Source organism: Sinocyclocheilus rhinocerous, unplaced genomic scaffold, assembly GCF_001515625.1.
Source record: "Sinocyclocheilus rhinocerous isolate Xijiao unplaced genomic scaffold, SAMN03320098_v1.1 scaffold604, whole genome shotgun sequence".
Classification (NCBI taxonomy): Eukaryota; Metazoa; Chordata; class Actinopteri; order Cypriniformes; family Cyprinidae; genus Sinocyclocheilus; species Sinocyclocheilus rhinocerous.
Window position 1 is genome coordinate 1087007 of NW_015658518.1, and position 13649 is coordinate 1100655.

Consider the following 13649-nt stretch of genomic DNA (forward strand, 5'->3'; position numbering starts at 1 on the left):
TTAAAACTCTTAATCCTCATGCATGACGTTATTAAAGTATTTAAACACATGCAGACAGCCTGAGATGTTAGGTTGGGATTCACATAGAATTAAAAATCACCCCATGTGATCTGTATTTAATTTGAGAGCCTAGCTATGGTATTGTGGTTACAGTTTGGGCTGGTAACTGAAAGGTTGCTGGTTTTATTCCCACAAGAATGAAGCAATCACCATTGTGCCCTTGAGGAAGACACTCAAACCCAGATGGTCCAAGGAGATTGTCCCTACAAAAACATCATGGTGCTGTTCAGTGGTGATATTGAGTGAAAATCATGTAAATGTTTTCCACTGACCCTGGTGTGGCACTTTTCTGGAGATTCTGTTCTAGATTTATAAAACAAAGAGTTCTGGTTCTGCTTGCTGATTGGACAATACAAGGTTCAGTGTCAGGGACTATATCTTGTTGAAGAGGGATACTAAAAGGAATAGTTCACCCAAAAATCTAAATTTACTTACCCTCAGTCCATCCAAGATGTGGATGACTTTGTTTCTTCATCAGAACAGATTTGGATAAATTTAGCATTACATCACTTGCTCAACAATGGATCCTCTGCAGTGATGGTAAATTTGCTGCAATGCAGCTAAATATGGCTAAATGTGCTTGGCAAAGCACTATATATTTGCAAAGGAACCTCCTGAACTACTCCAGCACATCTCGTTTTCCTTTAGACAAAGAATTGATCTTCAGTGCGAAAGGGTAGAGCTTATATAAGAGGCCAGCTTGGACCAGTAGATTGAAGGGTTTTACAATGACAGGGCCTTCAGAGTGTTTGCAATTGCCAGAATGTGAGGAAAGCATGATTATCAGTGAGCTGAACTTCTTCTGAACTCTGTCCCCTTCTGCCTCATTACGCATAAAGGCATGATGAGAAGGGACTGGAGACAGCCAAAGCGTCACCTATCGGCAAATGAAGCTGTTAGGTTCAGTCCTCTGCGATTCGGTGTTACTTGCTAGACTTTGACATTGCAAAAAAGGTTATTTGGGTAGCTTGACAACATGAGCAGCTGAACGTCTGTTGTTGTGTAAATTGGAAGATAATCATATCTAAATTTGGCCAGTTTATTCTAATGCCCAGTTTAGTGGCCTGTGTGGGAACGCTGAGAAAGCAGCTTGTACTTGCATTGTACTTGCATTGTAAAACTTGTGTAGTGAAAAATATTTGAGTTACATACTTGCATATAGGTATGGGTCTTTTTTCAGGCTTATCCTGTATCTGATTTTATAGAAGCCTTCATGCAAGATATATATGCACAATATATCAGTACCATATTGGTTATCTGCTTAAATCACTTTTTTATGCTGTACATTATATTTTGTGATGCCTAAATTCACATGTTTGGTTTTTAATGTTTTACTTTTAAATTTATTTAAACAAACTATTATAGAATTTCAATTACACTGAAAAAAATGATTCATTGAATGTATCAAAAAAAAATTTGAAGGTAAGTGGTTGCAATCAATTTATTTTAGCTACATTTAAATAAACAAATTTAGTTGACTAACTTTCAACATTTTTTTTAATTAAATGTAGCTAAAATAAATTGTTTGCAACCACTTACATTTAAAAAAAAATTATAATTATTTTCAGTGTACTGGCTAAAACATGCAACAGAATTCTCTCTCATTGTTATTGGCCAGAATTGTAATATTAGTAAATCTATTGTGAGTTCATAAAAACCTCTGAAAACTGTGAAGAGTGGGGTAAGATGTATGCTATTATAATGCATTGAATATTATTACAAATGCTATTATGAAATGTTAAATGTTAAACATTTTATTAAAAAAAAACAAAAAATTAAACAATTAAATATTTTATATATATATATATATATATGTATGTGCTTGCTGATTGGACAATACAAGGTTCAGTGTCAGGGACTATATCTTGTTGAAGAGGGATACTAAAAGGAATAGTTCACCCAAAAATCTAAATTTACTTACCCTCAGTCCATCCAAGATGTGGATGACTTTGTTTCTTCATCAGAACAGATTTGGATAAATTTAGCATTACATCACTTGCTCAACAATGGATCCTCTGCAGTGAATGGGTGCCGTCATAATGAGAGTCCAAGCAGCTGATAAAAATATCACAATAATCCACATGACTCCAGTGCATCAACTTAAATCTTGTGATGTGAAAAGCTGCCCCGTTGCTTCCAGGACAAGAGGGGATGGACTTTTTCAGTGGAGGAAGCTTTATTATAAATTATGGACATGTAATTTGGCCAGATGCGTGGTTTAAGGTTAAAATGCCTTAATGATGGATTTGTTTACTATAAACACACTTCTTTTTACTTCTTTTTACTACATTCTGACGGCACCCATTCACTGCAGAGGATCCATTTTCAGCAAATTTTCATTTTTGGGTGAACTATTCCTTTATACCTATTGGAACTTAGTTAGGTTTCCACTACATAGTTGACTCTTGGTAGTAGGACACAAAAGAAAATATGCTACAAAAGTCTACGGAGTCCAAATTAGGGCTGCACGATTAATCGAATGCGATTATGCGCATTTTGTTAGTAAAGCCGGTTCTGTAATCAGCAGGAAATCATCATCACGTGCTTTCAGATGGAGCAGAATTTACTACACATAGCCTTAGTTCCCTGACAAGTTACGCAAAAAAATTGCAGACGATTTTATGAAAATCAAAGAAATCGTTCGCGATTATGAAAGCTGTTTGCATAGCTTCTCAGTGAACTACGGCTCTGTGAAGTAAATGCTGCTCCATCTGAAAGCATGTGAAAATACCACATTTAATAACATATTTTTACTCCAAACTCACTTCATAACGTCAGTCGAGTGTTTGAAATAAATCCTTCTGTGAGATGATGTGGCTTCTTACACAGAATAAGGCACGCAACATATTTCATAGTATTTAAGCAGTGATAAAGGCATTGCATTATAAATATACTTTATTTTAATGAAAATTATAATAATAAGAACTCAGACAAACCATATATTGCCGTAGTCGTGTGTTTATTAGTCACGTTATTAGTCACTTCTCCGAGGCGTATTTGGAGTTTCAGCGCGAGAGCGCCCTCTGGCCTTTGGATGGAGATTTACTGCTGATCACAGAACCGTGCTTCACTGAAAGATACGCATGACAATCGCAGCTTCTGTCGAATCGCAATCTCGATTCCATTTCGATTTATCGTGCAGCCCTAGTCCAAATATTTCATTATTTCTACTATTTATTGTTTTGAGTTCAATATGGCACTCAAAGCCGTCTTATATTGTGAATATATTCACAGATGAAGGAGCTGCATGTCAAGGCCTCACAACAGCCTTTTAGCCATTTACTCATAATGTAGCACAGCCTCTTCTACTTTATTGCTTCAGTAGAGCGCATTTAAGAGCATTTGGTGCTCCGTGTGTGTTTGCTTGGACTAAAATTCCTCATCCATAACTGCTAGTTTCTTTCTTTACCCTCACTGTAGTGAATTCCCACAGTGCTGCTAGATTGTCTGCTCCCTCTGGGTCCTCAGTAGCCCAATCTAAGTGACTATCTTTGCCCTCCAACGTGAAAGTAGAGACTGCGCGCCGACCATTCAATGCTGATTGCATCAAGCTGTGGACAGCTGACTTGGCAGCAAGGCACTTGCACACACTGTTTGACTTTCTTTGTCATTGGCCAGCCTGTGAAATAGTTATTGTTTAATTGAGGGCCGTTGGACAGCTCATCCATCACAGATGTTAATCATATCAAACGTTCGCACCTCCCTGAGAAGCTGCTACGCTCCTCCGTTTCCACGGTGACGGGCACCTAATAAATCGAAATATGGTAATCTACTCTAATTTCACCCAGATCCACCCTACGCTGTAAATGAGCTCGCCGCCGCTCGCCTTGCAAGACCACCACGAAGATAGGCCAGCTAATATGGAAATGGAATACCCTAGCACACACCATTAAAGTCTGTAACCAAATTGTCTTGACACCTCATGCTGCAGATGTGCGGAGAGAGAGTTATACGTAGATTAAATCTCAAATTCCACAATTGTTATTCAATTATGAAGTGACGAAAGTCAGCAGTCGCTTTCATCAGGCTCTTGGTGTAGTTTGCGGCATCGCTGCTTTGCCATAAAGCACCAAGAAAGTGACTGACAAGCCCTCCTGCAGCTTGCATTAATTCACTGTCGTTATATGATATAATTTCTCATTAGATCATCTTTCTGTAATTCGTAAAATTTCTTTTTTTCTGCCTGTGGCATCTTGTTGGATTAATGAAGTACAAGTGGAGTCTTGAAGACAACCTTGATAAGAGCTAGAAGCCAGTCTTTCTCTGGTCATTAGATTTAAATTATGTTTAAAGTGTAAAATGCTACCATAAAATAGTAATTCATATAAAAAAATTTAATTATGCATTGTCATATTGTTCCAAACCTGTATTACTTTCTTGTGCAGAACACAAACGGAAAGCTTCTGATGAGTTGTAACGGTCACAGTTTTCTATGCATTTACAATGAATGGAGATTGAAGCTTTCAAGCATCAAAAAGGATGCAAACAAAGCACCATAAAGTATTATAAACATGGTCGAAATGACTTGTGTGCTAAATATATATTTTTTGAAGTCATATGATAGTTGAAGAAAACAGACCAAAATAAGAGTAATTATTGACCTCCAGCTGTTAATAAGTTGTGTGAACCAGATCAAATCATGAATTAATAATTCGGACAAGAGATTCATTTAAAACAGGGGGTCACCAGGCTCAGTTCTGGAGGGCCGTTGTCCTGCAGAGTTTAGCTCCAAACCTAATCAAACACACCTGAACCAGCTAATCAAGGTCTTACTAGGTATGCCTGAAAATTCCAGGCAGGTGTGTTGAGCCAAGTTTGGAGCTAAACTCTGCAGGACACCGGCCCTCCAGGATCAAGTTTGGTGACCCCTGATTTAAAAGATCAGAGTCCAAAGAAAACAAATGGAATATTTCTCATGAACTCAAGGTGACTTACAGCCAATTTCAAAAATTTCACCAAATAATGACATGAAATTCACTTTGATCCTGGACAGAGCTGTCATATGGCTTTAGAAGACTTGGAATATTAGACTTAAATTATTTTTAAAGTGTGAAATGCTCCCACAGACTTGTACTTGAAGAATTGTACTGAAGCTTACAAGCTTTGAAAGTGATGTAAAAGCACCATATAGTATGATAACTTACACAACTTGTACATGTGCTATATTTTATATCTTCCGAAGCCATATGATAGCTTTGTGAGACAAAAACAGACCAAAACTTTAGTTGTTTAGACGGCTGTTAATTGTGGAGGGCCATTTTCGCCACTGAATAAAAAAATAAATAAAAATAAAAAAGGTAACTGCGACTTTTTCATCTCACAATTCTGACATTTTTTCTTGCAATTGCGAGTTTGCATCTCGCAATTCTTTTTCTCAGAATTGCGTGATACAAACTGCCAATTCGTACTTTTTCTCAGAATTGCGTGATATAAACTCGCAAATGCGAGTTATAAAGTCAGAATTGCGAGAAAAAAGTAAGAATTGCGGGATATAAACTCATAATTGTGTGAAATAAAATCCTTTTCTGAGGGGAGGGGGGGAACAATAATTTTTAAGAGTTTAAGAGTTTAAATTTCACAATTCTGACTTGATTCGCAATTCTAACTTTTTTCCTCAGAATTGGGAGTTTATTTCTTGCAATTCTGACTTTATAACTTGCAATTGCGAGTTTGTATCATGCGATTCTGAGAAAAAAAGTCAGAATTACAAGATGTGAATTCGCAAATTGCGAGAAAAAAAAAGTCAGAATTGCGAGATAATTACCAGTTACCCTTTTTATTTTTTATTCAGTGGCAGAAATGGGCTTCCAATTGTTAATCAATCGGATCTATAACTTGGGAACTGGATCAAATCAAGACTGAATCATTCTGGCAATAGAATTGTTGAAAAGATTTGAGTGAATAATGACTTAAAATTCAGTCTGTTCCTCACACAAAGCTATTGTATGGCTTCAGAAGGTTTGAAATATAGAGCATGACCACTTTTATTGTGTCTATGTCCTTTTTGAAGATCATTCTTAAAGCCTCACTTCCTTTCTATAGTAATTCCAGGAATCAGTACATTATTCAAACTGTCTCCACAGCAGAAAGAAATATGGGTTTAGAACAACAAGGGTGAGTAAATAATGACGCTGTCAACTAATGTTCCAAAAATGATAAGTAATGTTCTAAAAATGATCAATAATGACAGAATTTTTGGACAGACTGTTCTTTTAAGCCACTGTCGTTTTACATCACGTCTGAGTTTCAGATCGATACAGACTCTCTCAGCCATCTTTAACAAGTCAGTGTGGCGAGACATGCCGTAGTCCCTGCTGAGGGCTGGAAATAGCACCATGTTTTGTGTGGAAAGGCTCGGAAGAATGGGATTGGGTCCTGGGGAGGTGTTATGGAACCGGAGGGATTCACATGACTAATGTCGACGAGAGAGAGATGTCACAGCAGGCCCGTTCACACGTCTATTTTAGCGCCATTTTTCAGTCTATTTTTGGTTATTGTTGTCTCACAGCTGGCTACACATGTGCACCTGCACACACAATGCACTTCAGCAGTAAGGAGGTGACAGGGCAAGATATACTTCTTTTCAAACTGCCTTCTCTCTCTTGGTTTATTCCTTTTTTCCTTTCTCTTCATTTTAAAGAAGCGCACTGATGAATGGTTGACGATGGTTGAGCACTGAAATGACACGTGAACTCCTTCCTCTGTAGCCTGACACGGACTGAAGCTATAATGAGGGGAAAGTGTTTGTGTGTTTAATAAAGGCTGGTATGCTGAATTGTTAGTGCATGTCGCCTAGTGATGAGAGGAATTAGAAGTCATTCAAAAAACCCTCTGAACTCAGTGAGGGGCTTTTAACATGCAGCCATTAGTTTGCATAGCGTGACGACGCGGGTCGGTAAACAAGAATATCTTACATCAACTGTGTAGGTTGGTTATCTCAGCTACATGGCGGCACTCAACAATCCCTCTGGGTACAGTAACAGCACATGACTTTGTTAAAATAGATGTCTACATGAATGCATCTCTGTGCACAAATCAAATGTAAATACGTCATGCGGTAAATGTTCAATAATAGCTATTTACTAACTGACACAAAAGCTGCACGGAATTCGTTCGATGATCTACATCAATAGCTAGAGAAGAGTATCCATTTGAAAGAGGTTTATAGACCCAAATTAGTGTGTGTGCAGTAATGCCTAGAGTATAGCACTTAACAAATGATAAAGTACTTTGCCTAATTTGTTTATTTTCGTCTTCTGTTTGGAACTCAAATCAAAGGATACACTCTAAAAAATGCTGGGTTAAATACAACCCAGTGCTGGGTAAAATAGAGACAAACCCAGCAATTGGGTTGTTTTGACCCAGCGGTTGGGTTACTACCCAGAAGGTTGGGTTAAACATTTAACCCAACCGCTGGGTCAAAACAACCCAATTGCTGGGTTTGTCCCTATTTTACCCAGCACTGGGTTGTATTTAACCCAGCATTTTTTAGAGTGTAAGATTATTTATAACAAATCAAAAATTTATCTTTTATTGATCGATTTTGAAGAAAAAATGATTAAAAAACTGCTGAGAAGATAATAATAAATCTATGATATAATGATTTATTTTTTGTTTTGTTTTTCATAGAATGCATTGAAAGAAATGATAGACTTATTACATTTTTTTTAGATATTTAAATTATTTTAACAGGACCGAATTACCTTGAATTTTCAGCATCATTACTCCAGGAATCAGTGTCACATGATCCTTCAGAAACCATTCTAATATGCTAATTTGCTGCTCATGGAATATTTATTATTATTATTAATGTTAAAAATTGTTGTGCTGCTTAATATTTTTTGTAGAAACTGTGAAACATTTTATTCAGGATTCTTGTATAGAAAGTTCAAAGGAAAAGCATTTGTTTGAAATAGAATTTTTTTGAGAGTTTATAAGCCTTTACTGTTGCTTTTATTCATCAAGGATGCATTAAATTGATCAAAAGTATAATAATAATTATACTGACCCTAAACATTTCAGCGTGTAGTGTATATCATCTACCTCTACTGTATGTATGAAAATACAGGTCGATTTTCATTGTGTGATCCTCTGAGTCCTGTGTGCGATTGATTATGTGACAGAAGAGAATATTTGAAATGCGTAGCAGTGAGCCTGTGTCAAACTGGACGCCCCTGTATGAGCCCCTCTGTGCATGAATGACACAATCTCATTTGTGTTCCTTACTGAGATTAAGAGGGTTTCAGGCTGAGACCTTGTCAATCCTTTGTGTCTGATTTCAGATACTGGCCTTGGTATTTGGTTTGAGACGATAATGAGGAATCTATGTTTCATGTTAATTAGGATTGCCACAGTACCAGTAATTGATATGAGAGGTTAAGCAAAATTCTGAATCAAAGAACTGGCTCCCTTTTAATTCATAAATTGGATTTTGAATTTAATTGGCTACACCTGACAAGTAGAGTTGGAATGACAGAAAGAGGGATTCTAAGAAATTGAACGCAGTTCATTCACTTTTGGAAATGAAGTATTCCTCCAACACAAAGTACTAGTTTTAGTAAATGCTATTACCAACCCATTGTTATGTCATACCTCTGTATAATTATAGCCTATAAATCTATAAATGAAACTTTGAAACAAGTCTTTGTCAAGCCAACATTCAAAGTTTGCCTTTGGCTTTTCCAGCTAAAATTACAGTTTTTCAGAATTCAGTCCATGTTAATTCTGCATCTGCATAATATTTGCTTCCTAAATTCAAATTCAGGAACTGAATTGAAATTTAAAGGGCAGTCTTAATTCAGTTCTGGATCACAACTCTAGTAGATACCAATACCAGTGAAAAGAATCAATGACATTTAAAAATGAATCATTATACACATAGTAAAATTGTCCTTTGATGCTATCAGCAAGCCTTTTGTTCAAATTGGCTCAGGTTACTTGTGTTCAGAGGTACAGTATCTGTACTAATCAGCTTCCAGAAGAGATCAGATGTGCTAAAACATTAGTCACATTTAAATGCAGACTCAAAACTCATCGGTTTAGCTGTGCATTTATTGAATGAGCACTGTGAAATGTCCGAACTGATTGCACTATATTTTATGTACTGTATAATCATTTTCTGTTCTTAACTGTTTTAAATTCATTTTAAACCTCTTAAATCAATTTTTAAATCATTTTCAAAGTTTTTAAATTCCTTGTTTTATTGTTGTGATTATTTGTTTTATTATCATTTTCTTTTCTTTTATGTAAAGCACTTTGAATTACCATTGTGTATGAAATGTGCTATATAAATAAACTTGCCTTGCCTTGCCTAAGAAACATGATCTCAACTCTGCATTGTTTAAAATGCACATAGTGGACAAATAAACACTGAATTTGCTTTTAAATCATGTGCTTGTGTACTGTGTGGTTTAAACTCATTTGGCTCTCCGTCCTGTGTTTGTTGTTGCTGTGTGTCGCTAGTCTTGCCGTCGCAGATTGTTTGGTGTTGTGCTGGACCGTAGCGCCTCCTCTTCCACAGCTGATCAATCGCAGCAGCTCTCTGCTCTCAGAGATAAATGTGCAGCCTGAGCTCACTACCGCGGCGTGACCGCCAAGCGTCTGATCCAGGTCTGGGTGCTGCACAAAACTCCACAGGGGAGCTCGTCCTCTGCCCACCAGCAGACCGCTTAAGCAGTTCTGGGCATCGCTTTCCCCATGCACACACTCGCTCTGTAGCCCACCCAGGCCCACAGCACCATCAGCAGTCTATTGAGTGGAAAGCTGGCAAATCACGGTCCATGTGACTGCAGCTGCACACGTTAGTGTGCGCGTGAGAGCGACAGAAGGGAGCTGGCAATATTGTGGCCGTGATAAAACTCCTGTCCGATGGGCTAATCCTGCATGAATCAATGCGCTTTTATTGGTGCCCTTTTTTAATAGGCTCTTACAATAGAAAAGAAATCAAATGTGTCATGGATGATCAAGAGAGACACTAGTAGCAGCTCAGAGCAATTATAGCTTGCACTTTTATGCCCGGCAGGATCAATGTGAGTGCTTTAGGAGATGTTTGCTGATACTAAAAGTCCTTCTCTGAAACATTACAAACTGTCTGCTACATAAACTCTACGTTTTAGTAAACTGAGCTTGAAAAGTGTGTTAGTGTTGTGGGATGCTGTAATGTGGGAATATAGTGTAATTATGAGTGTTTGTGAATGCATATGATAAAGACAAGGAGAAAGTAGTCTGGTGTTATTATCAGCAAAAAATCTGCAGGTGATTCTGGCTGCAATACAAGTGTAATCGTAATATAAAATGTGCAAACATAGTTTATTTTGTTTTTATGGGTCTGTTTAAGGGAGTTTAACACTGGTTAATACAAAATGGGTTATATAGTGCTGTCATTCGACTAATAAATCATATTTTTCTGAAATGAATTAATCTTGGTTAATCGCACTTAACATTAGGATTTGTAATAATATTTTCACACTGAATCTGCAATTCACAACATAAAGATTGGAGATTTCTAATACCAATACTAATGCCTCTGTTAAAAGGATTTTTTAAATAAATTTCTGGGGATGAGTAATTATAACCATTCAACACTAGAGTAAAATATGTGCCATCATTTTTAACATTTAGTATTAATATTAACCACAGAATTTAATGCATTATTTTTTACAGCCCTAGTTATATCGTAATGATATATCAGTGCAGAACTCAAAAACTTGCAAAGCAATGTACAAAAAACCCAATAGAATCGGGAAAGGGCTTCCCCATTTTATTAGTATTTATAAATATTTTAGTTTTTAATATCTCGTTTATAGTGTGTATGCATCAGATGGTCAATGAAAAGACTGTAAGTTGTTACTTCACAAAAAAATTTTACAGTTTATTCACTGTTATTCGGAGATATGTTACACTTATTTAGCTTCTGTACTATTAAATCCACCATACAAAGACTGGAAAATTATTTTGTTTAAAGTCCCATCTGGAATTACTTTCTAAACTAATTTGCCGTTGGGTCTTTAGTTTCTCCATAATTGCCCCCAGAACTTGAAATACAAACAAACTCGGGTCCATCAAAGAAAGAGGAAGCTACTTGCTTAGTCTGTTTTTACTCATATTACACTGCAAAAAACATCTGCTAATAGGGTAAGAAAAATATACTTACTTGTTATTAAAAGCGAAAACAAGTTTGAATTTTTCTTACCGCATTTAAGCATAAACTCATTTAACTACAATGCATTTTTCAGAAAACACGACTATATCTCATGTCATTTTTCTTTTGAAGTCAATTTACAAATGTTATACTGGAAAACAAGACAAAATACTGACTAAGAAAAACATTTTTTGTAGCGTTTTGGTTTTAATATATTAAAGGGATAGTTCACCCAAAAATGAAAATTCTGTCATTAATTACTCACCCTCATGTCGTTCCAAACCCGTAAGACCTTCGTTCATCTTCTGAACAGCTCTCAGATTCCAGCAAAAATATCTTCATTTGTGTTCCGAAGATGAACGAAGGTCTTACGGTTTGAAACGACATGAGGGTGAGTAATTAATGACAGAATTTTCATTTTTGGGTGAACTAACCCTTTAATGCTAAATTATATTCGTTATAATATATTTGAGTGATGAAGTGGTACTTAATCTTTACCTGTGCGGTTGTGTGAGGTTAGGAAATATTGCATTCAAATGCTACCTACATATGCAGCTCACTAGTTTTTGGAACAGAGCCACAGTTTGCGCATCTTGATTCTTTACCAGAAAGGAAAAAAAATGCCTCTCTTCCCAGAATCTGGACAGCAACTTTTCAGTTTCTCACTCCTCTTTCACCTCACACTGTATCTGTCCTCCTTTATGGCACTTTTTGTCCTAATGAGAACACTGGCTGGCCTGTTCCTTCCAACCTCGCTGTGAAAAAAAACACAGTGAGTCTCTTGCTGTCAGCCAGACATGGTTGTCTCAATCTTTCCTTCCCTTCCTGCTCATTCACCCCAAAGTTACAGGTCACCCTAAACTCGTACATTTTAATGACTTCATGATGTGCAAGTTTAACTATATCAGCCTTGGAGAAGTTTGTGTTTGGCAGAGTGTCCAGCTTGTGTGCACATACATTTTTTTAACGTTGAAACAGGTTTGATATATTTGTGTCGGTGCCAAGCAGTGGTCCTTCCTTACCTTGTAGGACCTCTAACATTCGCATTTGGGAAGGACAGAGAGTAAGGTTGAGGTAAATATTTAACAAGGAGGCTGGGTGTGAATTTTAGTGGTATTTTTAGGGACCATCTTCCATCCTGGCCTTTTCCCAGTATATTTAGCCTGTGGCACATCTCTGTCTCTCTCTCTTTGCCCCTGGCACAGGCCTCAGAAATGGCCAGGCGTATTCACCGATAAGCTACATCAACATCTGTTTATCTAGCCTGGAGAGACACACGGAGGAGATGCCTCGCTGGATTTGTCAGTCAGCTCAGGCTTGCATTGAACTACAATTGATCGTCATGCAGTTGTGTTCTGTCTCGTGCTGTATATGTACTATGTACTATAACGTTCATAACACAAAGTGTACACTCAGACCGTTTACGGAAACTAAGCTGCAAAAATGGGTCATTCAGATAACATCTCGGTATTGGCATCAGAAACATGAGCACATTAATATGACTTTGCACATTTACACATCAGCATCTATTCAGTGTTCGGCAGAATGTAACTGGTAAACAGAGGTTAGTCAATCATAACAGTCATCCACATATACTGTAGTGTATAGACATAAAGATCACCTAAAAATGACAATTCTGTAATTATTTACTCACCCTCAAGTTGTTCCAAACCTGTATGAGTTTCTTCCTTCTGTTAAACATAAAAAGATATTATGAAGAATGTTGGCAACCAAAAACAGTGGCCAGTAGCCATTGACCTCTATTGTATGAAAAAAATACTATGGAATTCAATGGCTACTGGCAACTGTTTGGTTACTAACATTCTTCAAAATATATATTTTTTTGTGTTCAGAAGAAGAAAGGAATTCATGCCGGTTTGTAAAAACTTGAACCTTCTTTAAAGAGGTAGTTCATTGAAAAATTGAAAATTACTCGCCCTCGTGTCATTTCAAACCTGCTTGACTTTCTTTCTTCTGTGGAGCACAAAAGATTTCTTTTTTTCTGTACCATGAAAGTCAGTGGGGTCCAGTGTTGTTTCTGAAAAATATCATTCTTTGTGTTCCACAGAAAAATACAGCTTTGGAACAGTTATGTCAAATTATGACAATTATGAAATTTGGTGAACTTTCCCTTTAAAAGGCACAGTTGCAAAAACAACTTCTTAAATTCATCTAAATTAAAGGTGACATATTATGCCCCTTTTTACAATATGTAATATAAGTCTCTGGTGTCCCCATAATGTGTCTGTGAAGTTTCAGCTCAAAATACTCCACAGATCATTTATTATATAATTTTGAAAATGCCTATTTTGAGTGGAAGCAGAAACACGCTGTTTTTCGGGCCTGTGTCTTTAAATGCAAATGAGCTGCTGCTCCCAGCCCCCTTTTCCAGAATAGAGCTGCGACCTGCTAAAAACATCTGTTTTGGTTCTGATTATCATGTTTATCG

At 36.9% G+C, this 13649-nt stretch overlaps 1 protein-coding gene and 1 long non-coding RNA gene across 4 annotated transcripts in view; both read left to right on the forward strand.

The window, feature by feature from the left end:
• The window catches only part of LOC107722474 (thromboxane-A synthase-like), an 81673-nt gene that overhangs the window by 7587 nt on the left and 60437 nt on the right, over positions 1 to 13649 (forward strand). The gene's annotated exons all lie outside the window — the stretch shown is intronic.
• On the forward strand, positions 4877 to 7039 carry LOC107722477 (uncharacterized). The gene is made up of 3 exons (XR_001637812.1): positions 4877 to 4986; positions 6103 to 6174; positions 6311 to 7039. It is a non-coding gene; the product is annotated as an uncharacterized LOC107722477 (long non-coding RNA).